General features: G+C 42.6%; 1 protein-coding gene across 6 annotated transcripts in view; it reads left to right on the top strand.

Annotated features, from left to right (window-relative positions):
• Positions 1-8,665: 8,665 nt before the first annotated feature.
• LOC132399912 (zinc fingers and homeoboxes protein 3-like) overlaps positions 8,666-25,849 on the top strand; it is a 131,679-nt gene continuing 114,495 nt past the window's right edge. For 4 of the 6 annotated variants that reach the window (XM_059980826.1, XM_059980819.1, XM_059980821.1 and 1 more), the window contains exon 1: positions 8,667-9,003. The gene's annotated coding sequence lies outside the window, so the exon portion shown is untranslated. Of the gene's footprint in view, positions 9,004-10,113; positions 10,181-25,849 lie in introns of those variants that run through there. The other 2 variants (XM_059980828.1, XM_059980824.1) reach the window with 2 other exon arrangements.

The following is a 25,849-nucleotide window of genomic DNA, read 5'->3' as shown; positions in this document are numbered from 1 at the left end:
ACAACATTTTTAGTCAAGAAAGCACAGCAGCGACCCCACATCCTGAGGAAATTGAGGCGAGTGCCCCCCCCACCCTATTCTGACCATTTTTCACAGGGGCTCTATTGGGAGTGTCCTGACCAGCTACACTGCCGTTTCATACAGGGACTGTAAGGCATCTGACCAGAAGACCCTGCAAAGGATTACAAAGACTGCCGATAGGATGATCGGGGACTCTTCCACTCATAAGAATATTTTTCAGGAGCACAGTGTACTCAGGGCCTTTAGCATTGTCAAGGATCCCTCCAAGCCATCCCACAATCTCTTTGATCACCTACCATCATCAAGAATGAAGTGCCAGTAGTGTTATTCTGCTTGTTATTTGTGGTAATATTACTTTATGTGTTGTGTGTGGATTATGTATACTGTGTTGTACACTTTGGCCCACAGAAACTTAGAAAACCTACAGCACAATACAGGCCCTTCGGCCCACATGGTAGTGCTGAACATGTCCCTACCTTAGAAATTACTGGGGTTACACATAGCCCTCTATTTTTCTGAGCTCCATGTACCTATCCAAAAGTCTCTTAAAAGACCCTATCGTATCCGCCTCCACCACTGTTGCTGGCAGCCCATTCCATGCACTCACCACTCTCTGAGTAAAAAACTTACCCCTGACATCTCGTCTGTACCTACTCCCCAGCACCTTAAACCTGTGCCCTCTTGTGGTAACCATTTCAGCCCTAGGGAAAAGCTTCTGACTATCCACACGATCAATGCCTCTCATCGTCTTATACACCTCTATCAGGTCACCTCTCATCCTCCGTCGCTCCAAGGAGAAAAGGCTGAGTTCACTCAACCTATTCTCATAAGGCATGCTCCCCAATCCAGGCAACATCCTTGTAAATCTCCTCTGCACCCTTTCTATGGCTTCCACATCCTTCCTGTAGTGAGGCAACCAGAACTGAGCACAGTACTCCAAGTGGGGTCTGACCAGGGTCCTATATAGCTGCAACATTACCTCTCGGCTCCTAAATTCAATTTCACGATTGATGAAGGCCAATACACCATACGACTTAATGTCCAGAGGAACATTATTTCGTTTTGAATTGAATTTAATTGACTTTATTTCTTACATCCTTCACATACATGAAGAGCAAAAATCTTTACATTACGTCTCTAACTAAATGTGCAATTTGCAAATTATAGTAATTTATAATGAATAGTCTGTACAGTAAGATATACAACAGGATCAGTCAATAGAGCTTAGAAATACAATTGTATCAGCGTGAATTAATCAGTCTGATGGCCTGGTGGAAGAAGCTGTCCCGGAGCCTGTTGGTCCTGGCTTTTATGCTGCGGTACCGTTTCCCAGATGGTAGCAACTGGAACAGTTTGTGGTTGTGGTGACTCGGGTCCACAGTGATCCTTCAGGCCCTTTTTACACACCTGTTGCTTAAAATGTCCTGTATAGTGGGACGGTATACAGAATAGTTTGGTTGAATGACAATAAACATGAACTTGAACTCGAACTGCACTCAGAGGGTGGGGAGAGTGCAGAACAACCTGGGGGTGGGAGTGGTAGATGTGGGTTTAATTTCAGCGTTTAAGAGAAAGTTGGATAAATACAGGGACGGGAGGGGTATGGAGGGTTATGGTCTGGGTGTAGGTCGAGGGGTGTGTAGATCAGAATGATAGTTGGCATGGACTAGATGGGCTGAAGGGCCTGTTTCTGTGCTTTAGTGTTCTACATCTCTATGACCTTTTAACGTACTCTAAGATAAATTCAATCCTTCCCTCCTACTTAGCAACTCCCCATTTTACTAGCATCTTTGTGCCTCTCTAAGAGTTTCTAAAGTAGGGGTTCCAAACTTGGGGTCCATGGACCCTTTGCTTAATGGTATTGTATTGGTCTATGGTATAAATAAGATCGGGAACCCCTGCCCTGATGTATCTGCCTGGGAAAACCATTCAAAAACACATTATAATCTGTGCTGACAAAACTGTTTCAACATTGTAAATGTTCATTTAAGAGCAGTGATACTGGACAATACAAAACCACACAAAAAGATACCAATCAACCAATAGTCTTTTATTGTTTTAAGATTTGACTTAAGATTGAAGACGGCGAGGACTTCAGAGTTGTATCAGCAGCACTGACATGAGATGTGTGTATAGAACTGGAATTTTAACATCACAATTAAAAAAGTGTTGGAGAAAGTCAGCAGGTCAGATGGAGGGAAGTGCCAGTGTAATGTTTCAGGGCATGGGCAGCACAGTGGAGCAGATGATAGAGCCACTAAATCAGCGCTCCTGTGACTGGGTTCAATCCTGCCCTCCCATGCCCGTTCACCTGGCATTCCCATGTTCCTCCTGTCACCCAGCTGGCTTCCTCTAATTGCTCCGGCTTCCTCCCGCGTCCCAAGGAAGTGGGGGTTGGTAGGTTAACTGGTAGCTGTAAATCGCTCCGATTGTGTGGTGGCTCTAATGAGTGAGGTTTCATTTTGAGAGGGTGCATGGAAATTGCTAGAAAAGCAGACAGAAGAGATTAAATGGAATGTTAGCGTAACAATGAGATTGCACTGTGAATGTGTGCAGGGTAACCACAGGAGGTCTACAGCAGTTGCAATCTCTCTGGCACTCCACTTGGCCTTGGATCAGCCGGTCAATAGTATTAACTATGTCAGGCTGCTGTTTATTGCCTATGGCCCAGCATTCAACACAATCAACAAGCCCCAAAACTTGGCCTCTGTACCTCCCTCTGAAACTGGATCCTTGACGTCCTCACCGGGAGAGCACAGTCAATGCAAATCGATAATAAGATCTCTTCCTCTCTGACAATCATCACTAGCGCACCGCTAGGATGCATGCTTCGCCCACTGTTCTACTCTCTCTGCACCCATGACATTGTGGTTAGGCTCAACTCAAAGGTCATCTATAAATTTGCTTTTGACACCGAATTTCAGGTGATGATGAGGAGGTGTACAGGAGGGAGATAGATCAGCTAGATGAGTGCGGTTGCACCAGAAACCTTGCACTCAATGTCAATAAGACTAAGGTATTGATTGTGGACTTCAGGTAGGGGGAAGTCAAAGGAACACACACCAGTCCTCATCAGGGGATCAGGAATGGAAAGAGTGAACAGTTTCAAGTTCCTGGGTGTCAACATCCATGAAGATCTATCCTGGGCCTGACATATTGGTGCGATTGCAAAGAAGGCACGACAGTGGCTAGATTACATTTGGAACTCAAGGAGACTGGCAAAGACCAAAGACTGGCAAATTTCTACAGATGTACTGCTGAGAGATGTACTACTAGTTGCTTTACCAGCAGGTATGGAAGGGCCACTGCACAGGATTGGAAAAAGCTGCTGAAAGTTGCAACTCAGCCAGCTCCATCATGAGCACTGGCCTCCCCAGCATCAAGAACATTTTCAGAAGGTGATACCACAAAAACATGATGTCGGTCATTAAGGTCTCAGGGTATTTGGAGGTACATGATTAAATAGGCCATAGTCAGCATGGTTTCCTCAAGGGAAGATCTTACCTGACAAATCTATTGGAATTCTTTGAAGAAATAACAAGCAGGATGGACAAAAGAGAATCAGTTTATGTTGTATACTTGGATTTTCAGAAGCCCTTTGACAAAGAGCCACACATGAGGCAGCTTAACAAGCCATGAGCCCATGGTAATACAGGAAAGATTCTAGCATGGATAAAGCAGTGGCTGATTTGTTGGCAGATAAGAGTGGGAATAAAGGGAGCCTTTTCTGGCTGGCTGTCGGTGACTAGTGGTGTTCCACAGGGGTCTGTGTTGGGACCAATCCTTCTAATGTTATAAGTCATAGGTGTCAAACTCAAGGCCCACGGGCCATATCCGGCCCGGCGTACAATTATATCCGGCCCGCGAGATCATTTTAGATAGATCTATTATTTTAATTATTAATGGCCCAGTGATATGAAGCCTATGATTGTAAGTTAATACCAATCATAAAAATAATGCTTGTTCAGCAGTCTTCTTCATAAGAAACGGAATTTGTGAAGTGAAACACTTTGTAGTTATAGCAGAGACTGAGACACATGAGAACAGGCTTAAAAAATGGAGGCAATGAAAGCTGCGTTCGCACGCGCCCGACTGATCCGGCCTGCATGAAGCTGCATTTTGCCCAATCCGGTCCGTGACCTAAAATGAGTTTGACACCCCTGTTATAAGTCAATGATCTGGATGATAGAATTGATGGCTTTGTTGCAAAGTTTGCAGATATGAAGACAGGTAGAAGGGCAGGGAGTCTTGAGGAAGTAGAGAGGGTACGGAAGGACTTAGACAGATTTGAAGAATGGGCAAAGAAGTGGCAGATGAAATACAGTGTCAGGAAGTGTATGGTCATGCACTTCGATAGAAGAAATGAAAGAGTAGACTATTTTCTAAATGTAGAAAATATACACAAAAAAAAAACAAGGCACAAATGGACTTGGGAGTCTTTGGGCAGGATTGCCTAAAGGTTAATTTGCAGGTTGAATCTGTGGTGAGGAAGACAAATGCAATGGTAGCATTCATTTCAAGAGGGCCAGGATATAAAAGTAACAACGTTTCAAAGGTTTCAAAGGTACATTTAATGTCAGAGAAATGTATACAATATACATCCTGAAATGCTTTTTCTTCACAACCATCCACAAAAACAGAGAAGTGCCCCCAAAGAATGAACGACAGTTAAACATTAGAAGCCCAAAGTGCCCCCCCAGCACCTCTCCCTCCAGCACATGAGCTTCAGCAAGTAACAATCCCCTTCCCCCCACTGGCAAAAAAGATTTGGCACCCGCCACCGAGCACTCAAGCTTGAGCAAAGCAACAGCAAAGACACAGACTTGCAGTAACTTAAAGACTACATAGTTCACCCAGCATTCGACATACAACAGGCTCTCTCTCTCTCCATAATAAGGAAGGAAGTGGTGTCTTCATTTCACAGCGAGAGGGGAGACATAACAAACAACTCACTGGTTTACAATGTTAAAAGTCCGTTCCATCGCTTTTTCCAAGCTGTGCCCAAAGATCTCGGCTCTCTGGGCACAAAGCCAGAGATCTTCCGTCTCCAATGACACACCGATCTCCTGCAGCGGCACCGGCCTCCGACCCCCCCCCCCCCCCATCTCCAGAGCCACGAGATCCTGGGCGCCTGAAGGCCGGTGGAACTCTTAGGCTGAGCCCGTGGCACACCGAATAACAGCCAGTCGTGAAGCCCCGAGAGCAGATCCCATTCCCGCAAAGAACTGTAAAGTTGAGTATTTATAAAGCACTAGTGAGGCCTCACAGAGGATTGTGGGCAGTTTAGGACCCGTCATCTTAGAAAGGATGTGCTGAAATTGGAGAGGGTTCAAAGGAGGTCCACGAAAATGATTCAAGGATTGAATGTCTTGTTATATGAAGAGCTTTTGATGGCACTGGGCCTGTATTCACCAGAATTCAGAAGAATGAGGGGTGACCTCATTGAAACCAATTGAATGTTGAAAGGCCTTGCCAGAGTAGATGTGGAGAGGATGTTTCCTATGGTGGGAGAGTCTAAGACTAGAGGACACAGCCTCAGAATAGAGGGGTCTCCTTTTCGAATGGAGATGAGAATCAATTTCTTTAGTTAGATAGTGGCAAATCTGTGGAATTCTTGGCCACAGGCAGCTGTGGAGGCCAAGTCTTTATGTATATTTAAGGCAGAGTTTGATAGATTATTTACTGGAGATTGGGTCTGAGGAAAATCGGATCAGCTATGATGAAATGGCAGAGCAGACTCGATGAGCCAAGTGGTCTAATTCTGCTCCTATATCTTAAGGACCTCATCCCACAGTACATATCCTCTGCTCATTGCTACCAGCAAGGAGGAGATACAGAAGCCTGAAGCCACATTCAAGAATAGCTTCTTCCCCACTGCCATCAGATTTCTGAATAGACAATGAACTCTACCTCACTGTTTCCTATTGTAAGTTACTTTTTAATTATTATGTATTGCACTGTAATGCTGCCGCGAAGCAAAAAAAAAACCACGGTTAATTATTTACTTATTGAGGTACAGCACGGAACCGGTCCTTCCCGCCCTTCGAGACCCGCCTAGCAACTCCCCCACCCCATTTAATCCCAGCCTACTCACGGGACAATTTATTACGTCCGAATAATCTACCAATCGGTAGTTTTTTGGACTGTGGGAGGAAACCGGAGCACCCGGAGAAAACCCACGCGATCACCGGGAGAACGTCGGAACTCCTCCCAGGCAGCGGGAATCGTACCGGGGTCGTTGTGCACGATGCCGCCCTGCCGCCCGGGTATACTCCGATTCTGAGTATCTGTAGGAAGGGGAACAGCATAAACGTAAAATCATCGACCTGAAACGTTAACTGTGCATCTCTCCTCTCACCAGCGCTGCTCGACCTGCCGAACCGTTTACAACATATTCTTTGTAGCAGTTTAATCTTTACATTTGGCGCTGGGAACTTCTGTGAACTGCCTTTCCGTGCACCTGAAATTTCATACATGAAGAAAACTAAACAATAGATAATGAAATAGCCGTTATTTTTCGTGAAACACGGCGCGATTGAGGAATGTTGATGTTAATGTGGATTAAGATCGCGCTCCATCAGTATCGAGAGCACAAGCAGGCTTCTGATTCTGCGAAAAAAAAATCCGTGCGGGGACTTCTCAGCGAGTCTGGCGGTTTCGAGTCGAGTGCCTTTATCTGGACTGAAAGGGGTGGGTGGGGAGATAGCCAGTATGAAGTGCAGAGGGGAAGGGGTGAAAGGAGAAGAGATGAGCATCCAGCGGAGGACGGGAGATAGGTAGGAGGAGACCGGAGGAGTGGAAGTAGCGAAAGCGTCTGGGAGGCGATCTTGCTTGTAACTCCGGATTCCCGCCTGCTGAAGGTTCCGGAACCGTTTGTTCATTTCCACAGATGCTGCCTGACCCGCAGAGTCCCTCCAGCATTTTGTGAGGGTGACGCTGGATTTCCAGCCTCTGCAAATTCCCGCGTGTTTACGATCTGCATTCCCATGTGCTTCCGGTTTGATACCATAAATCTTTGATTAAAAGCCTTTTATTTACCAATCCCGGTGAGAGCGGGCAGCTTTTTACTTCCAGTTGTCCAATGGATCGCTTTACCCTCATCGGTATAATATGCACACAACCAACAGGTACAAAGAAACCCTCTGACTGCTCACCTTGGGAATCGCAGCTCTTGTGTGCACCAATAACCGAGAGACCAAAATATTATCTCGGTACTTTAAAATGTGCGCATTTCTCTCTGCACTTTGACACATAATGCGCTTGTCACAACGGTTTCCTTGATAATGATCCGCGACCCTTTCCGCAAACAGATGCAAACCGTAAAATTAGAATGAGGGCGAAGGGGACCGGACGGGAAAGTGGGGACACCTGAAGCAGATGATACTCGCGATTCTGCGTCAAAGCGGGTGCAAAAGGACTCAAAAGCATTTATTCGGTACAGAAACTGCACCGTGACAGTCAGGGAAGGCTTAGAACAGTCAAAACTGCGCAGCGCATCTCCGGTACCAGCCTACCCACCATCAAGGACATCTGTACAGAAAGGTGCTGGAAAAGAGCCAGGAACATCACGAAGAATCCCGCCCACCCTGCTCATGGACCGTTTGTCCGCCTCCCATCAGGGAGCATTCTCACCTGAACCACCCGGCTCAAAAGCACTGAGGCTGATCAACACCCCCATCCACTAACCCACCCCACCGCGACCTCTGCCATTTCCTGACGGAAGCACCTTATGTACAGACGTTCCTGTGCCTAGCGTCACTTAATTGACGTGCAATCAAACTATGTATATAAAATATCATATGTATCGTGTTTTTTAAAACTATTATTGTGCTCCTTATCTTATCGTGTTTCTTTTTGTGCTGCATTGGATCCGAAGTAACAACTAGTTCGTCCTCCTTTACACTTGTGCACTGGAAATGACATTGAACAATCTTGAATTCCCGCAGTTAGTGATGGTAGTTTAAGGTCGGTTGGAGAGGAAGAGGGGGAATCAATGGTATCTTAGCAACGAGAGAGAGAGAGAGAGAGGGAGAGGGAGAGGGAGAGGGAGAGGGAGAGGGAGGGAGAGAGAGAGAGAGAGAGAGAGAGAGAGAGAGGGTGGTGGTGGTGGGGGAGAGATTACCGTCAGCCACTTGGAGAGAAAGCGTTCATCAGCCACTCAGCTGAAAGGGACCAGCGGCAACAGGAATCAAAGGTACGAGGCGCTCATTTCAAACTCCGCGCACACTCTCCGGCCGCGCAGTCAAACCCTCCAGCAAACACCACCTTCACTCACAGGCAGGGCTCCTTTGTAAAATGACTGACGTGTTTTTGTTTCATGACACTTGACTGCCATAGTGAAGTGTATTGGAATGCCGCAGAGGCAGCAACAGTTGTGGCATTTTAGAAATATCAGGAGGGCATCCTGTATGAGGATTTTTACATCATCCTGAAAGGCGATTAGATGGAAGTTTAAGCGTTTTTTGGCGTGTTTCTGCTGGGTCGGAAAACGCGGAATTTGAATGTAGGTAGACATGCAGAGACAGATTTTGTACGCAGGACTCTGCCTTCAACCCAGTGCTGACGTCCCGGGAGCCGTCCCGAATTCCCCTTCTACTTAAAACCCCCAGAGTGAGGAACTTCCAAAGTATTTTGCATCGTTCGCAAGAGTTGGTGACGTTGCCATCACGTGTGTCAGCGTTCTAGCGTCCGATGGGGTTGATTTGGTTGTATGTGTGAATCGTATCGTTTTCGTTTCGTCCTTCGCCCTCTCAGTAAGAGACAGAGGGAGTGTGTGTACGTCTTTAAAAAAGACGAGTAAAATTAACATTATTACTGATTTTATGCGACGAGGCAGGGGGAGAACACGGGGAAGGAGAAAATACAGCGGCGATCGGATGAAAAGAGGGTCTCTCTCCAATTGAAGAGGGGGGTGCTGTTGAAAATAAATATAAGACAGAAACCCCAGGAAAGAGGAGGAGGCAGTGGCTGGATCGCCGAGCGGTGAGTTGCGTTGGGGAAGCGGCCGCTGATTTGCTACTTTCAATTGCTACATTGTGTTCCTAGGCGCCCGATTGTTGCCACGTTCTAGAACGCCCTACAATGTTGCCAGTTCGCCTTCCTTACCCCTCTCCTCCTGTTGTCTCCTCTCGTCCTGGCTTTAATCTGCTTGTTTTATTTTTAAAAAAGAGACAGTAAGACCCAGGGAGAAAAGTAACCCAAATAAAATGGCGGCACGTCCGCAACCAGGGGAGACACACACGCACACACACGGTAACGAACCGAAGGGGTGAAATGTAATGTTCCGTTCCATTACCGTCTCCCATTGCTTCAACAACTTGAGAGAGAGAGAGAGTGTGTATGTTGCAGCACCGCACTAGGCCTGCGCTACTGCAATCTCTTTATTTCCTTTTCACTCACCCCTCCCCTTGGACCTTTTGGGAGAGGAAAAAAAAGCAGATTAAATTGCATTTATTAAGAATGTCCCCAGGACTGCCGAAGTAGGATTTGACACTCTTCTCTCCCAGCTGGTTCCCTTTTTATTTACAAACTGTGATGATATGAATGGAGTTGAGAAGGGAAATAGAAAAAAATGCAGCGATGTTGATTGGGGCTGAAACTGGCCAGTGCTGAGATGACTGTTCATTCAGCCTGTTTGAGGGGACAGTCTACGGTTTGCCAGAATGCTCCATTCCACACACGCACATTTTTTTCTCTCTCTTGCTCCACGCACAGTTGTGTTGAACAGAAATCTTAATGCCACAGTTGCTTTTTAGCATTAATTTTAGGTTGGTAATGTATAAATCGTGGCACCATCAAATAAATTCTACCTTTAAAAATCATGTTAGACTTTTTTAAAAAACAAAACAATGACTTTTACTTTCCAAAATGGACATAATTTGTTTTGAATGGCCTAATTTTCAATAGGCCGGTTCACGGATTTCTCGAATTAGGCAACATCCAATTTGATACTTTTTTTTAAAGGGACAGGGTCCGTTTCTTTGTTTTCTTTCTTTTTCGCGTTGGCCTACTGTAAATCAAGACTGAAAAGGATTTCCTTAACTGCACATGCGTCTTAAAACACCAGTGACTCATAGGGCTGTTGGGCAGACCCTAGTCACCCAGCTTCAGGAGTGTCGCGGAGAAACGGATGTTTGCAGCAACTTTAAAGGCTTTCATTGTAAGTAGCGCAAGTTGAAACTTATTGACAGACTGGCAAAGATGCTGAAATAGTTACATCTTCGTCCTGTTTTTAAACAGGATCTGTAAACACATTTATTTGTTGATAAACAGAGTCCTCCCTCTTCCCACTAAGTCAAATTGCCATGCTCCATTAAATCAAAATAATTGAGCTGAGTACTTCCTTTCAGAGATTCAAGATTGTTTAATGCCATTTCCAGGATACAGGTGTACAGGAGAAGGCAATAATTTGACTGGGCTCAGGCAGATGGAAAATGTACCTTTTCAGAACATGCCAGCTCACAATCTTACATGCATGTTGTAGGTTGTACATAACGCCCCCAATCCTATTCACCGGTCATACAAGAAGGAGGGAAGTGGGCCTGCTGTACCCTGCAGTTAACATTGGTTGTTAGATGGGGCAGTCCGCGGGTTGAGTACTCTGCTGTGGTCAGGTCCCCACCTCCCCTGCCAGCAGCCGGGTAACAAGTCATTTCATCTGTGGGAGGCAGGGTGGGATGTTGATCTCGTGGCTGACACCAGCCCCGTTTCCCATGGAAAATTTCAACGTGATGAGGGTTTAGCCCAGATCCCATACAGGACTGCCTTTAGGTTTGGCCTGCAGTGCAGTTATTTCAGTTTGGAGGGAGGTGGTTTAGATTGGATTTAAAAAAAATATGGTAAAGCAAATGGGTGGTTTCATGTGGCCACAAACAGAACCAGGAGGAACTCAGCAGGCCAGGCAGCATCTGTGGAGAAAACGGACAGTCAAATTCTGGGACCGGACCTTCACCCAAACTGGTAGATTCACCTCGGTGAATATAATGCCTCTTCTCTCCTTCAGTGTGTGTGTGTCTATATATATATACACATACACATACACATACACATACACATACACATACACATACACATACACATACACACACACACACACACAGTCAATACTGCCCCTTGTGTATTTTAATCCACTGTTACATCTCTCTCCCACTCTGCCTCACCCCCTCAGTCTGCCTCTGCCCCCTCTCTGCCTCCCCACCCCTGCCTCTTCCCTTCTCTTGACTCCCCACTAAGGAAACCCTCCCATCTCCCACTCCGAAACACCACCCCTCTCTCAACCCCTCCAATCCCCCCCCCACTCCCAACCCACCCTCCACTCCGAAACCCCCCACTCTGGAACCCCACCCCAATACCAACCGCCCCCCCCCCCTCTCCCAACTCCTCCTCCTCTCCCCCGTTGCCCTGACTCCCCTCTCCCCCGGCACCTCCACCCTCTCACCCCCTGGCCTTCTCTCCCCATCAACCCCCAAATCCCCTCAACCCTCTCCACCCTTCATCCACTCCCCCTTCACCCTCTCGCCCTCAGCCCCCTCCCTCCTTCTCTCCCCCTGACCCTCCCCCTCTCTCCCTGACCCCCTCCCCCTCCCTCTCCTTCTCTGCCCCCTCTCTCTCCCTCTGCACCCCTCTCTCTCTGCCCTGCCTCTCTCTGTGCCATCCTCTCTCTCACTCTCTCTCTGACCCCCCCCGCCCACCCCACTCTCTCTGTCCCCTCTCTCTCTGCCCCCCCTCCCCACTCTCTGACCCTCATCCCCATCTTGGTTTTCTTCCTCTCTTCTGCCCTTCCTTAACCTCATTGATTCAATATTCATCTTCCTCTCGTCACCTCAGTAAGCCTCCAACCGCTGCCTGTCTCTGCCCAGCCCGAGTTCCTTTGACAGCTCACCATGTTCTGACCTCCCTCCATCCCCTGTTGCGTCTGCTTCATTCATCTCAACATATCTTTGAAAAATCACCTTTTGGGAGGCTGGTGTATTTAAAATTCACTTTGCGTCCCGGTGACTTCAAAATTGGGAGAAATTCATATAAAGCAAGAGATTCTGCAGATGCTGAAAGCCCAGAGCAACGGACAAAATGCTGGAGGAGCTCAGCTGGTCAGGCAGCATCTATGGAAAAAAGTAAACAGTCGACATTTCAGTCCTGAAGAAGGGTCTCGGCACAAAACATTGACTGTTTACTCTTTTCCATAGATGCTGCCTGGCCTGCTGAGGTCCTCCAGCATCTTGTATGTGGTACTTTGGATTCCCAGCATACCTGCAGGTTTTCTCTTGTTTGTGTATTCATATCTTAGCTTGTTGCACTCTGAAACTCTGGAAAAGCTGTTTTGGTAGGGAGGAGGAGAAGAAAAGTATATATCTGGAAAACGTTAAACACATTCATTTTTTATGTGCCATGTTGTATGACTTGGGCATTCATGGCCTTTCTGTGACCATTATATTTCTTGGTAAACATTTCTACAGAAGTGGTTTGCCATTGCCTTCTTCTGGGCAGTGTCTTTACAAGATGGGTGATCCCAGCCATTATCAATACTCTTCAGAGATTGTCTGCCTGGTGTCAGTGGTCACATAACCAGGACTAGAGATATGCACCGGCTGCTCATACGACCATTCACCACCTGCTCCCATGACTTCACACGACCCTGATCAGGGGACTAAGCAGGTGCTACACCTTGCCCAAAGGTGACCTGCATGCTAGCGGAGGGAAAGAGTGCCTTACACCTCCTCTTGTAGAGACGCATCTCCATCCCACCACCCACTGAAACATGAGATCCTTAAAATATTTAATAATGTCAGGCAGAATCGTTGGAGAGTGACTACAGATACGGGCATATCCCACCAACTGTTTCACAAGCTTCGTTAGGATGTTACAGAGGAGGTTCACGAGTGGTCCTGGGAGTGAAAGGGTTAACCTATGGTGAAAGGTGGGGAGTGTTTGATGGTTCTGGGCCTGGACTCGCTGGAGTTTAGAAGAATTGGAGGAGATCTCACTGAGCTGGGTTCATTCAGCTAGTCAGCCAGTATCTGTACAAAGAGAACCAGAATTCATTTTAGATAATTTCTAATACATTAAGATGGACTCAGGCCTCACAATCTTTCTCATTACAATCTTGTACCTCATTGTCTACCTGCTTCATAGCTGTTACACTTTATTCTGCATTCTGTTACTATTTTACCTTGTGCCTCAGTGTACTGTGTACTAATTTGATCTGTATAAAGAGAAGCTTATAACTGTAGCTTGGTACATGTGACAATAATATTCCAATTCCACTTCCAATCAAAGGTCCTTCAGTCCTGATGTGAACTGCCTGACCTGCTGGGTGTTTTCAGCACCTTCTGTTTTAATTCTAGATTCCCAAAACCTGCCTTTTTCGAAAAATAATTCAGTCTTGGATAATCTTGCACACTTAGTTTGGGTTGCAAGGGAAGAGATACAAGGCTGTAGATACTGGAATCTGCAGCAACTGACGGTTGAGGAACACAGTGGGTCATGCAGCGTCTCTGGGAGCAGGGTGGGGGAAGGACTGTTAGGATTTCAGCCTGAAGAACCTTATCTGGAATTGTCGGCCCAAAGTGTTGACTGTTCCTCCCAGCAGACGCTGTCCGACCTGCTGGGTTTGTCAACTGACTTGTTTGTTGCTTGCGTGCAAGGACAGGCCTGAGGGGCAGGCTTTCTGGATTGGCACTAATCATCAGAATTGCACAAGGCTGCTGTTTCTGGTGCTTTTTAAAAAAAACACAAAATAAACAGTTGTGCACGACATGTTGTTTTAGCTTATAATACTGGTCTGCAGGGACAGGGAACTCAATTAATATGGTTTCCCCAGAACTCTATGTAAGATGGAGGTGTACCGCCATGCTGGGTTGTGTGTTCGTGCGAGTGTTTGTGGTGTGTGTGTGTGAGGCACCGTGATTCTGTCAGTTTCTGACTCTTTGTGGTTTGTAGTGACTCTGTAGGACTTGGGGAGTGAGGGGGATGTAGTGGTTTGTTGCTGGATCTGGATATTTTTTTGTGGTGACCCATCCCCTCCTGCTGTCACTTCACAGAGCGTTGCTTGTGTGAGTTGCACCATCCCTTCCCCCCCTCCCCCCCCCACACCTACCCCCAGAGAGTTATTACTGGAACAGAACTTCATGATGTCATCTTCAAGCTAATTCGAGGCAAAATGTCTGTTCACAGCCTGCATTTGAACAGCAAATTTGTGTGTGTGTGTTTTTTTTTTGTGTGAACAACCAAAGTATATCTGTAAACCACAAGAAACTTATGTATGAATTGGATGCCCATGTGGAGTGAGATGAAGTCACTTTGATGAATTAAAGGACTGGGATTTTTTTTCTCTCTTTGGTGACTTGGCTTATGTTCCTTGGGGAATAGGCTGCGAAATAGGCATGTTTACCAACAAATCTTGCTTGAGAATCAGCTGAGGCTTTCTGCTTGAGCAGGCTTTCCAGTGGTCCGCTGGGCACAGCACCTCGAGCCTCTTCTTGTGCTGTGACCATTCAGAATCAGGATTAGGTTTAATGTTCACCGGTATGTGTCAAAAATTGTTGTTTGCAGCAGCGGTATAGTTAGTATGGTGCAATATATCAAAAACCATAAATCACAATAAGAAATAGCTGAAATATACTTTGTATGTGCGTGTGTACACGCACACGCACACACACACAGTGCCTATAAAAAGTATTCCCTCCCTCTTGGAAGTTTTCATGTTTTATTGTTTTACAACATTGAATCACAGTGGATTTATTTTGATTTTTTTTGACACAGGTTGATAGAAAAAGACTCATGTCAAAGTTAAAACAGATCTCTACAAAGTGATCTAAATTAATTATGAATATAAACGCAAAATAATTGATTGCATAAATATTCACCCCCTTCAAGTCGATATTTAGTTGATGTACCTTTGGCAGCAATTACGGCTTTGAGTCTGTGTGGATAGGTCTCTATCAGCTTTGCACATCTCGACACGGCAATTTTTCTCCATTCTACTTTACAAAACTGCTCAAGCTCTGTCAGATTGCATGGGGATCATGAATGAACAGCCCTTTTCAAGTTCAGCCACAAACTCTCAATTGGACTGAGGTCTGGACTCTGACTTGGCCACTCCAGGATATTAACTTCACTGTTTTTAACCCATTCCTGTGTAGCTTTATGCTTGGGGTCATTGTCTTGCTGGAAAGCAAATCTTCTCCCAAGTTGCATTTCTCTTGCAGTCTGCATCAGGTTTTCCTCCAGGATTTCCCTATCACAGGCCTTCCAGGGCCTGCTGCAGTGAAACATCCCCACAGCGTGATGCAGCCACCACCATGTTTCACAGTAGGGACGGTGTGTTCTTGATGATGTATGGTGTTTGACATAGTGTTCAGCCAGATGGCCAAGAAGCTCAATTTTGGTTTCATCAGACCATAGAACCTTCTTCCAGCTGACTTCAGTCTCCCACATGCCTTCTGGCAAACTCTAGCTGAGATTTCATGTGAGTTTTTTTCAACAGTGGCTTTCTCTTTGCCTCTCTCCCATAAAGCTGAGACTGGTGAAGCACCTGGGCAACAGTTGTATGTTCAGTCTCTCTCATCTCAGCCACTGAAGCTTGTAACTCCTCCAGATTTGTCATATCTCTCTTGGTGCCCCCCCCCCTCACAAGTCCCCTTCTTGCACGGTCACTAGTTTTTGAGAATTGCCTGCTCTAGACAGTTTTACAGCACACAAGTCTCCAAAAACCTATCTCCATTTAACTAATTTTTATGACTTCTAAAACCAATTGGCTGCACAAATGATGATTTGCAGTGTCCTATTATAGGGCAGGGGGAGATGAATACCTGTGCAATCAGTTATTTTGTGTTTTCTATTTATAATTAACTTGGATAACTTTGTTAAGATCTGATTTCACTTTGACATGAAAGGGTCTTTTACTGTTGATCAGTATCAAAAAGGTCAAATTACATACACAATGATTCAATGTTGTAAAATAATGAAACATGGAAACTTCCGGGGGAGGGTGAATACTTTTTATAGGCACTGTGTATATTAGTGTATGTGTGCATATGTGTATTAAGATACAATGTAGAATAGACCCTGCTGGCCCTTCGAGCCAGACCGCCCAGCAATCCCCCAATTTAATCCTAGCGTAATCATGGGACAATTTACATTAACCTACCTACCAGTACATCTCCGACATATCTTTGGACTGTGGGAGGAAATCTACTCAACCGAGGGGAAAGCATACTGACTCCTTACAGGCAGTGCAGGAAGTGAACCTGTGTCACCTATACTGTAAAGCATGCTAATCACTGTGCTACCGTGCATATATGTGTGTGTGCAAAAATAGTGAGTTAGTGTTCATGGGTTGGTTCCTTGTCCATTCAGAAATCTATTTGCAATATCCTGGCTGTTTACAAGCTTGATGCTTACTCTTACCCGCTGATTTGGCATTTGTCTTTTAAAGAAAAGTTGTTTAAAAATCTCAGCTGCCTGGTCAATTGCTGCAATTTTTATTGATGCGTTCCAGTAATGTAATTAATGCACTTCCAGCTGTTTTTTATTCCATGCAATGTTTTAAATCACTACAGAAATGACGTCAGATTCAAATTACTTTTGCTCGCCAGTTTAAGATTTTGGGCTGTAGTGGAGGAGGGCCAAAACTTTGATTTTTTTTAATGTGTTGGGGGGGGGGTGCAGATAAAAAAAATAAATTTATTTGCCATATACAGTGAGGTGTATTATGAATTTGCTGTTCGCGTTGGCAATGTGTGACCTGCAACATTAAACAACAACATTCAACAATTATAAAGCATTATATACAAATAATGTTAGATGTACAGATATGGAATAAAATATGCATAAATACCAGCATGTATTTACAATGTAAAGAGTGGTTTAAAGTGTTTACTGTACAATGACTGAGGTAATAGATGGGGAGGGGGTCAAACTTGCATGGTTGATCAGATTAACTGCCTGGGGCAAGAAACCTTTAGGATGGATTGAAGTTTTTGTTACAGTAGCCCTATAGAGCTTTCCAGAAGGGAGCTATTGCAAGAGGCAGTTTGCTGAGAGGGTTGTGGAAAAGTTTTTCACTTCTCTCGACTGTCTCCGACTATAGAACCTGCTCAGCTCAGAATCGATCCCTTCAGCTCACTGTGTTCACAGCACCCAGCTGCACTAATCTGACTGTTGCCTTTTGTCCGACATCAATTCCAATGCACGCCTCCTTGCTACCCGCCTAAGCTAGGGGGCATTTACAGTAACCAATTACCTAGCCGTTGGTTTTACTGTAGTCACAAGTACCGAGGTACATGAAAAACTTGTTTTGCCTGCCGTCCGGACAGTCCATATCTTTAGAGATTAGGTTTTTTCTGCTGCTGTACACCCCTCGTGTCTGGCGCTCCCGATGCGGCCTCCGCTACATCCGTGAGACCTGTGGTAAATCGTGGCGCGGCTTCTTGAGCACCTCTGCCCCACCCAGCACAAGTGGGATCTCTCGGTGGCCGGACATCTTAATTCCGGTTCCCGTTACTACGTGTCAGTCCCTGGCTTTATCTTATGCCAAGCGAGGCCACCCTCAGGGCAGAGGAGCAACACCTTATATTCTGTCTGGGCAGCCTCCAATCTAATGGCATGAATATTGGTTTCTTCTTCTGGTAAACAAATTTCCCTGTCTTCCCGCCCTCCCCCTCCTCAGTTCCCCATTCTGAACTTTCACCTCTTCTCACCAGCATATCACTTATCCCTGAGTCCCTTCCTTCTTCCCTTTCTCTATGGTCCAGTCTTCTCTCCTGTCAGTTTCCTTCTTCTCCAGCCCTTGACCTTTCCCACCCACCTGGCTTCACCTATCACTTTCTAACTAGCCTCCTTCCCCTCTCTCCACCTTTTTATTCTGGCGTCTTCCCCCTTCCTTCTCAGTCCTGAAGAAGGGTCTTGGCCCTTTATCGTTGGCATTTCCACAGATGCTGCCTAACCTGCTGGTTTCCTCCAGCATTTTGTTTGTGTTGCAGTGAAATGTGTTGTTTGCGCCAAATCAAATCAAGGGAAAACGACAACAGAATTAAGTTACTGAGTTGGGTCCAATGGTGATATAGGGTGGGAAATGGGATCGTGGAGTGGGGAGGGGAAGAAATGACAGAAAGCTTATTCAGAATGAAGTGTTACAGTTACTGGGAAGGTGCAGTACAAACAGACAATACGGTGCAAAGGCATAATTAAATCAGATTGTTAGGTCGAGAGTCTATCTTGCTGTACTAGGGACTGCTCAGTAATTTTGTAACAGTGGGATAGAAGCTGCTGTTGGTGGTACTGCTTTCCTTTGTATCTTCTGATCTATGGAGGTGAATCCTGGTTTCTGTGATGTCCACAACTTCCTGCAGTTTCTTGTGGTCACAGGCAGAGCAGGTGCATAGCCCAGCCATAATCTATCAAAGTATGATGTGTTCGATGAAGTATTGATAAAAGTCAGTAAAGGTCAAAGGGGTGTGCCAAATTTCTTCAGCCCCCTAAGGATGTAGAGGCACAGTTGGGCCCTCTTGGCCGAGGTGTCTCAGTAAAGGACGACTATTGGCGATGTTTATTCCCGGTTTGATGCCCTCAACCCTCTCAAAAGCGTGTGCGCTGCATGTCCCCCCTCCTAAAATTAGTATCCAATTACAGTACAATGACTGTATCACTGTGGAGCATGGTGGCTAGCGCAGTACTTTACGGCACCAGCTCCAAGATTAGGGTTCAGTTCCCATCACTGTAAGGACTTTGTACATCCTTTCTGGAACTGTGTCGAGTATCCTTTGGGTGCTCCAGTTTCCTCCCACATTCAGAAGGTATAGATTAGGGTTAGTGAGTTGTGGGCATGCTATGGAGGTGCTGTTGGCATGGCGACACCTGTGGGCTGTCCCCGGCATAATGCTCGCTGACTCGATTTGACTCAAGTGCTGCATTCCACTATATGTTTCAACGTTTGGGTGCATATGTAAGAAATAAAGCCGATCTGTAATATTGAGCTCAGTTTTGGCTTTGCGTGTGAGGAAAGAAGCTTAGTGGCACATTGCATTGATGATAATAGCTTGTATTACCCATCCTGGACTGAGACTGTGGGTAAGTTACAGTGCCCTCGTCACACCTGCTCCTAACCTTTCAGGAGTTGTAGTCCGTTCACTTCAAGGTTCGACATCTTGTGCATTTTGAGATGTCCTTCTGCACACCACTGTTGTAATGCTAGGCTACTTGAGTTACTGTTGCCTTCCTCTCAGCTTGAACCAGTCTGGTCATTCCCCTCTGACCTCTCTCATTAACAAGGCGTTACAGCTATTTGAGACTTTGGTCAGACTCCACTGTGTTCAGTTCTGGTCACCTCACTGCAGGAAGGATGTGGATACTATAGAAAGGGTGCAGAGGAGATTTACAAGGATGTTGCCTGGATTGGGGAACATGCCTTATGAGAATAGGTTGAGTGAACTCGGCCTTTCCTCCTTTGAGCAACGGAGGATGAGAGGTGACCTGATAGAGGTGTATAAGATGATGAGAGGCATTGATTGTGTGGATAGTCGGAGGGTTTTTCACAGGGCTGAAATGGCTAACACGAGGGGGCATAGTTTTAAGTTGTTTGGAAATAGGTGCTGAGGGGACGTCAGGGGTAAGTTTTTCACACAGAGTGGTGGATGCGTGGAATGCACTGCTGGTGGTGGTGGAAGCAGATATAATAGGGTCTTTTAAAACCCTCTTAGAGAGGTAAGTGGAGCTTAGAAAAATAGCGGGCTATGTGCTAGGGAAATTCTAGGCAGTCTCTGGAGTAGGTTACATGGTCAGCACAACATTGTGGGCCGAAGGGCCTGTAATGTGCTGTAAATCTCTATGTTCTATGTTTTCACCCACAGAATTGACACTCCCTGATTTTTTTTTCGTTTCCTCGCCATTCTCTGTGAACTCGAGAGACTGTATGTGAAAATCCCCAGGAGGTCAGCAGTTTATCGGATACTCCAGCCACCTCGTCTGTCACCAACAATTAATCCATGGTTAGAGTGATTTAGATCACACTCTCCCCCCGTTCTGATATTTGGTCTGAACAAGAACCTCTTGACCACGCCTGCATGCTTTTCATGCATTGAGTTGCTGCTACATGATTGGCTGATTTGATATTTGCATTAATGTACAGGTGAACCTAATCAAGTGGCCACATTACAGTATTGTGTACTACCTGCAAAATGCACTGTCTTTACACAGCAGAACCTTGTTAATACGTCTCCAAATTGCTGGTGTCTTTCAGTTAGCAGTATTCTGGTGTCCCCTTGCATTTCTAAATCCGGTTCGAGGTTTAAAACTTCTTGCCTTAGAAAAACGTAAGAGAAACAGAAAATTTACAAGGAGGTTGCTGGGACTTGAGGACCTGAGTTATAGAGAAAGGATGAATAGGTTAGGACTTTATTCCTTGGAACGTAGAAGTATAAGGTGAGATTTGATAGAGGTATACGTATTTATGAAGGGTGTATATATAGGGTAAATACAAACAACCTTACTCCACTGAGATTGGTAGAAACTAGAACTAGAAGTCTTAGGTTAAGGGTGAAAGGTGATATGTTTAAGGGGAGCCTGAGGGGGAAATTCACTCAGTGGATGGTGTGACTGTGCAACAAACTGCCAGCAGAAGTGGTGGATGAATGTTTGATTGCAGCATATGAGGGGTGTTGATGAGCATGGATAGTAGGGGTATGGAGGGCTTTGATCCAGGAGGCAGTATAACAGTTTGGCACAGACTAGGTGGTCTGACGGGCCTTTTTCTGCACTGTAGTGCACTATCACTCTTAAGAATATCACTCATTCCTCACTGTGGTTGGATGAAAACCTTAAATGAAATTGTGGGTATCTCTTCACTACACATACGACAGTGGTTTCAATAGGTAACTTATCATCATTTTGTCAAGGGCACTTCGGTGCGGCCCCTAACATCTGATCATTTTAGTGAATGCCTACATGCCAGGACTGACTCATGAAACAGGAAGTTCTAGAGGCAGGTACAATTAGAACAGATTAAAGATGGTTGTGGATAGGAAAGATTTTGAGGGCTAAATGAAGGGAAATGGGTCTATCTCCAAACGGCCACTTGGTTAGGCTGAGGGGCTGATTTTGTGCTGTACAATTCTATGACTGAAAGACCAGCAGGATTGCATTGCATTCAGGAACAAAGGCCAATGAAGCACTAGAGGTTTGGTTCAACCTTCAAAATTAAAATAAATTTTTCAAAAGTACATGCATGTCATACTGCTACATACTACCTTTTTTTATTAAATTTTAGAAATTACAAAGAATAAATGTAATAGTAAAATAGTAAGAAAGATAATATTAACCCTCCCCCCTCCCCTTAACCCTCCCCCCCCTTAACCCTTATCTAAAAAAAAAGAAAGAAGAGAAAGATTGCCTGGATATCGGAGGATCCCCACATGCTCCATGGAGTTCAAAATAATTTTGATATTTATTTTTTACTTTCCCCAATTACTATAATTTTATCTTCAAAGGACCTATGTATTTAATCCTATCTTTTGTAAGTATGGGAGCCAAATTTTCAAAAATATATCATATTCATTTCTTAAATTATATGTAATTTTTTCAAATGGAATACAACTATGTATTTCATTATTCCAACGATCCATAGTTAAATATAAATCAGATTTCCAACTAACTGCGATAACTTTTTTGGCTACTGCCAATGCAATTTTTATAAGTTTTTTCTGATACTTGTTCAATTTAAGTTTCGGTATTGTCCCTTCAATGTCTCCTAATAAAAATAATAGTGGACTATGTGGGAGTTGTACTCCAGTAATTTGTTCCAATAAAAGTCTTAAACTTATCCAAAATGGTTGAATTTTAAAACAAGACCAAGTAGAATGTAAAAAGGTACCAATTTCTTGATTACATCGAAAACATTGGTCAGACATATTTGAATGTAATCTATTTATTTTCTGTGGTGTTATATATAATTGATGTAAAAAATTATATTGTATTAATCTAAGTTGAACATTTATTGTATTTCTCATACTATCAAAACATAATCTTGACCAGTTTTTTCCATCAATTTTAACATTCAAATCAGATTCCCATTTTTGTCTTGATTTATGAATTCCTCATTTAATTGAATCAAATTATACATACAAGATGTAAATTTTTTAATTCTTCCTTTCTGAATTGATATTTCTATTTCACTAGGTTTTGGCATCAACATTGTTTGTCCCAGCTTTTCTAGTAAATAGGCTCTTAATTGAAAATAACAGAAAAGAGTGTTATTTGATATTTGATATTTATTTTTTAATTGATCAAACAACATCAATATACCTCCTTCGAAACAATCACCTATATATTTAATCCCGTTTTGGAACCAATTATGTAAAAGTTTATTATCCATTGTAAAAGGAATAAGCCTATTTTGAATTAAAGTTCTTTTTGCTAATAAAGATTTCTTTATCTCATCATCTATATTTACCTTATTTGTTAAATCAATCAAGTGTCTTAATATAGGAGATTCTTTTTTTCCCCCATATTCATTTGGATTCCCATTTATATATAAAATCTTCTGGTATATTTTCTCCTATCGTATCCAATTCTGTTTTAATCCATGCTGATTTTTCTTCATCAAAAAAAGACGCAATAAATCTAAGTTGATTTGCTTTATAGTAATTCTTAAAGTTTGGAAGTTGTAACCCTCCGAAACTTACATGTCAATTTTTCCAATGATATTCTTGACATCTTACCTTTCCAAAGAAATTTCCTTACATATTTATTCAGTTCTTGAAAAAACTTCTGAGGTAATTGTATTGGTAAATTTTGAAATAAATATTGCAATCTAGGAAATATATTCAATTTTACAGCGTTAACTCTACCTATTAATGTTATTGGTAACATCATCCATTTATCAAGATCCTCTTTTTTTAATAACGGCAAATAATTTTGTTTATATAAATTTTTTTACATCGTTATCAACTCTAATACCTAAATATTTTATCCCATTCATTGACCATCTAAATTGAGTTGCTAATCGGCATTGATTGTAATTTCCTTTGGTGAGGGGTAAAATTTCACTTTTATCCCAATTTACTTTATAGTCTGATACTTTCCCATATTCTTCCAATCTAAAAGATAATCTTTGCAAGGATTGCAATGGGTTTGTTAAATAAATCAAAACGTCATCAGCAAATAAATTAATCTTATATTCTTCTTGATTAACTCTAAAGCCCCCAATATCTGAATCTGTTCTAATTAATTCTGCTAATTGTTCTATTGCCAATACAAATAAAGCAGGTGATAATGGGCAGCCTTGTCTAGTTGACCTCGTTAAGCAAAATGGTGTTGAAATCTGACCATTTGTAACTACTTTAGCTTGAGGATTAGTATTTAAAGTTTTAATCCATTGTATAAAAGATTTTCCCAACTCATATTTTTCCAATACCTTAAATTAAAAAATCCCATTCCAATCTATCAAATGCTTTTTCTGCATCTAAAGCGACTGCCACACTCATTTCCTCTCTTTTTTTGTGCCAGATGAATAATACGGTAATCGAGTTATATTATCCATTGATTGTCTATTTTTAATAAAACCTGTTTGATCCATATGTATTAATTTTGGTAAATATTTAGATATTCTATTAGATAAAATTTTTGCTAGTATTTTATAATCTGTATTCAACAAAGAAATAGGCCTGTATGATGTTGGTTTTAAAGGGTCTCTATCTTTTTTTGGCAATATAGTTATGATCGCTGTTAAAAAGATTGCAGAAGTTTATGCATTCTTTCCACTTGGTATATTAATTCCATAAAAGGAGGAATTAATAAATCTTTAAATTTTTTATAAAACTCAGGAGGAAAACCATCTACTCCTGGAGATTTATTACTCTGAAGTGATCCTAAAGCTTCTTCAACCTCTTTTAATGTAAAGGGCATATCTAATCCTTTCTGTTCTTCCAAATTTAATTTTGGAAGGGCTATTTGTGATAAAAATTTATCTATCTCAGCAGTCTTATTTTGTGATTCTGATTGATATAGTTCAGTGTAAAATTTTTTAAAAGTTTCATTAATTTCTAAAGGCTTATAAGTAACCTTATTTACACTTGTTCTAATTGCATTTATTGTTTTAGAAACCTGTTCTGTTTTCAACTGCCAAGCAAGAATTTTATGCGATCTTTCACCTAATTCATAATATTTCTGTTTAGTTCTCATAATTACTTTTTCTGTACGATATGTCTGGAGTGTATTGTATTGTAGTTTTTTATTAACAAGTTGTCTTCGTTTTTCTTCTGTCATATATCTTTGAGATTCTTTTTCTAACTTTATGATATCTTTTTCCAATTGATCTATTTCTGCTGCATATTCCTTTTTAATTTTAGATGTATAACTTATAATCTGACCCCTTAAATATGCTTTCATCGCTTCCCATAATACAATTTTATCCTCAACTGAATGTAGATCTGTATCCAAAAAAAATTTAATTTGTTTTTTCATAAAATCACAAAAATCTTGACGTTTTAATAGAGTTGAATTAAATCTCATCTATAAATCGATTCCTCCTTATCCATCATTATCATTGTCATTATCAAGGGGGAATGATCTGACAATATTCTTGCTTTATATTCCACACTTTTCACTCTATCTTGAATATTTTTTGATAATAAAAAAAATCAATCCTTGAGTAAGTTTTATGTCTGTTTGAATAAAATGAGTAATCTCTTTCTCTTGGGTTAATTTTTCTCCATATATCAATCAGATTTAAATCTTTCATTAATGATAAAGTTAGTTTTGTTACTGTTGATTTTATAGCACCTTCAGTTGATCTAACCAGAACTGGATCTAAACAAAAATTAAAATCTCCACCTATTAATATTTTATCATGTGCATCAGCCAAGTTCAAAAAAACTTCTTGTATAAATCTTGCATCATTTTCATTTGGTGCATAAATGTTCATAAAAGTCCATAATTCTGAAGAAATTTGACAATGTATAATCACATATCTCCCCCCAGAATCAATTATTACATTTTGTATTTTAATTGGTAATGATTTATTAACCAGAATTGCAACTCTTCTCGATTTTGAATTAAATGAAGCTGCAATGATATTTCCAACCCAATCTCTCTTTGATTTCTTATGTTCTGTTTCTGTTAAATGTATTTCTTGTAAAAAAGCTATATCTCCTTTCATTTTCTTAATATATGTTAAAACACTTTTTCTTTTCACAGGTCCATTAATTCCATTAACATTAAAACTTAAAAAATTAAGTAAATTAATCATTCATAGTACCTTGGGAATTCTTTAAAATTCTCCATGTTGCTATGAGTCTCTCCCCAATCATCCAGGCAAAGAAGAAGAAAAATAGAAAAAAGATAACTAATATATAAGAAAAAAAAACAAAATACCCCCCAATTAATGTTGTGAATAAAAAGAACACAACATTACCTCCCCCCCCATTTTACGGGTCATGGCAATCGCCATGATTGTACACGTGAAACTCGCAGCTATTGATCAGGAACTCCCCCAGCTCCCCCGCAAACAAAAAGAAAAATATATTAATAAAGAAAAGAAAAAAATATAATAATTAATGCCTCTACTCTCAATTAATACTCCTCGAGCGTTTTTTTTTCCTTATAAATGTCCATCAGGTCCAACCTTGTTTCAGTCTTCATCATTAGTCCATTTCATTTCTATAATTCGTTAGTCCTCTTCATGGACATCAGGTAATTCTTGTACAAATTCCTCCGCTTTCCGGTAGTCAACGAAGAATCCTCTTTCTCCATTATCCAGGAAAATTATCAATTTTGCTGGGTAGCTCAATAAAAATTTATAGCCCTTTTCCCATAAAGATTTTTTCACTGGATTAAA

Source organism: Hypanus sabinus, chromosome 9, assembly GCF_030144855.1.
Source record: "Hypanus sabinus isolate sHypSab1 chromosome 9, sHypSab1.hap1, whole genome shotgun sequence".
NCBI classification, from domain to species: Eukaryota; Metazoa; Chordata; class Chondrichthyes; order Myliobatiformes; family Dasyatidae; genus Hypanus; species Hypanus sabinus.
This window is presented reverse-complemented; position numbering and strand designations above follow the sequence as displayed.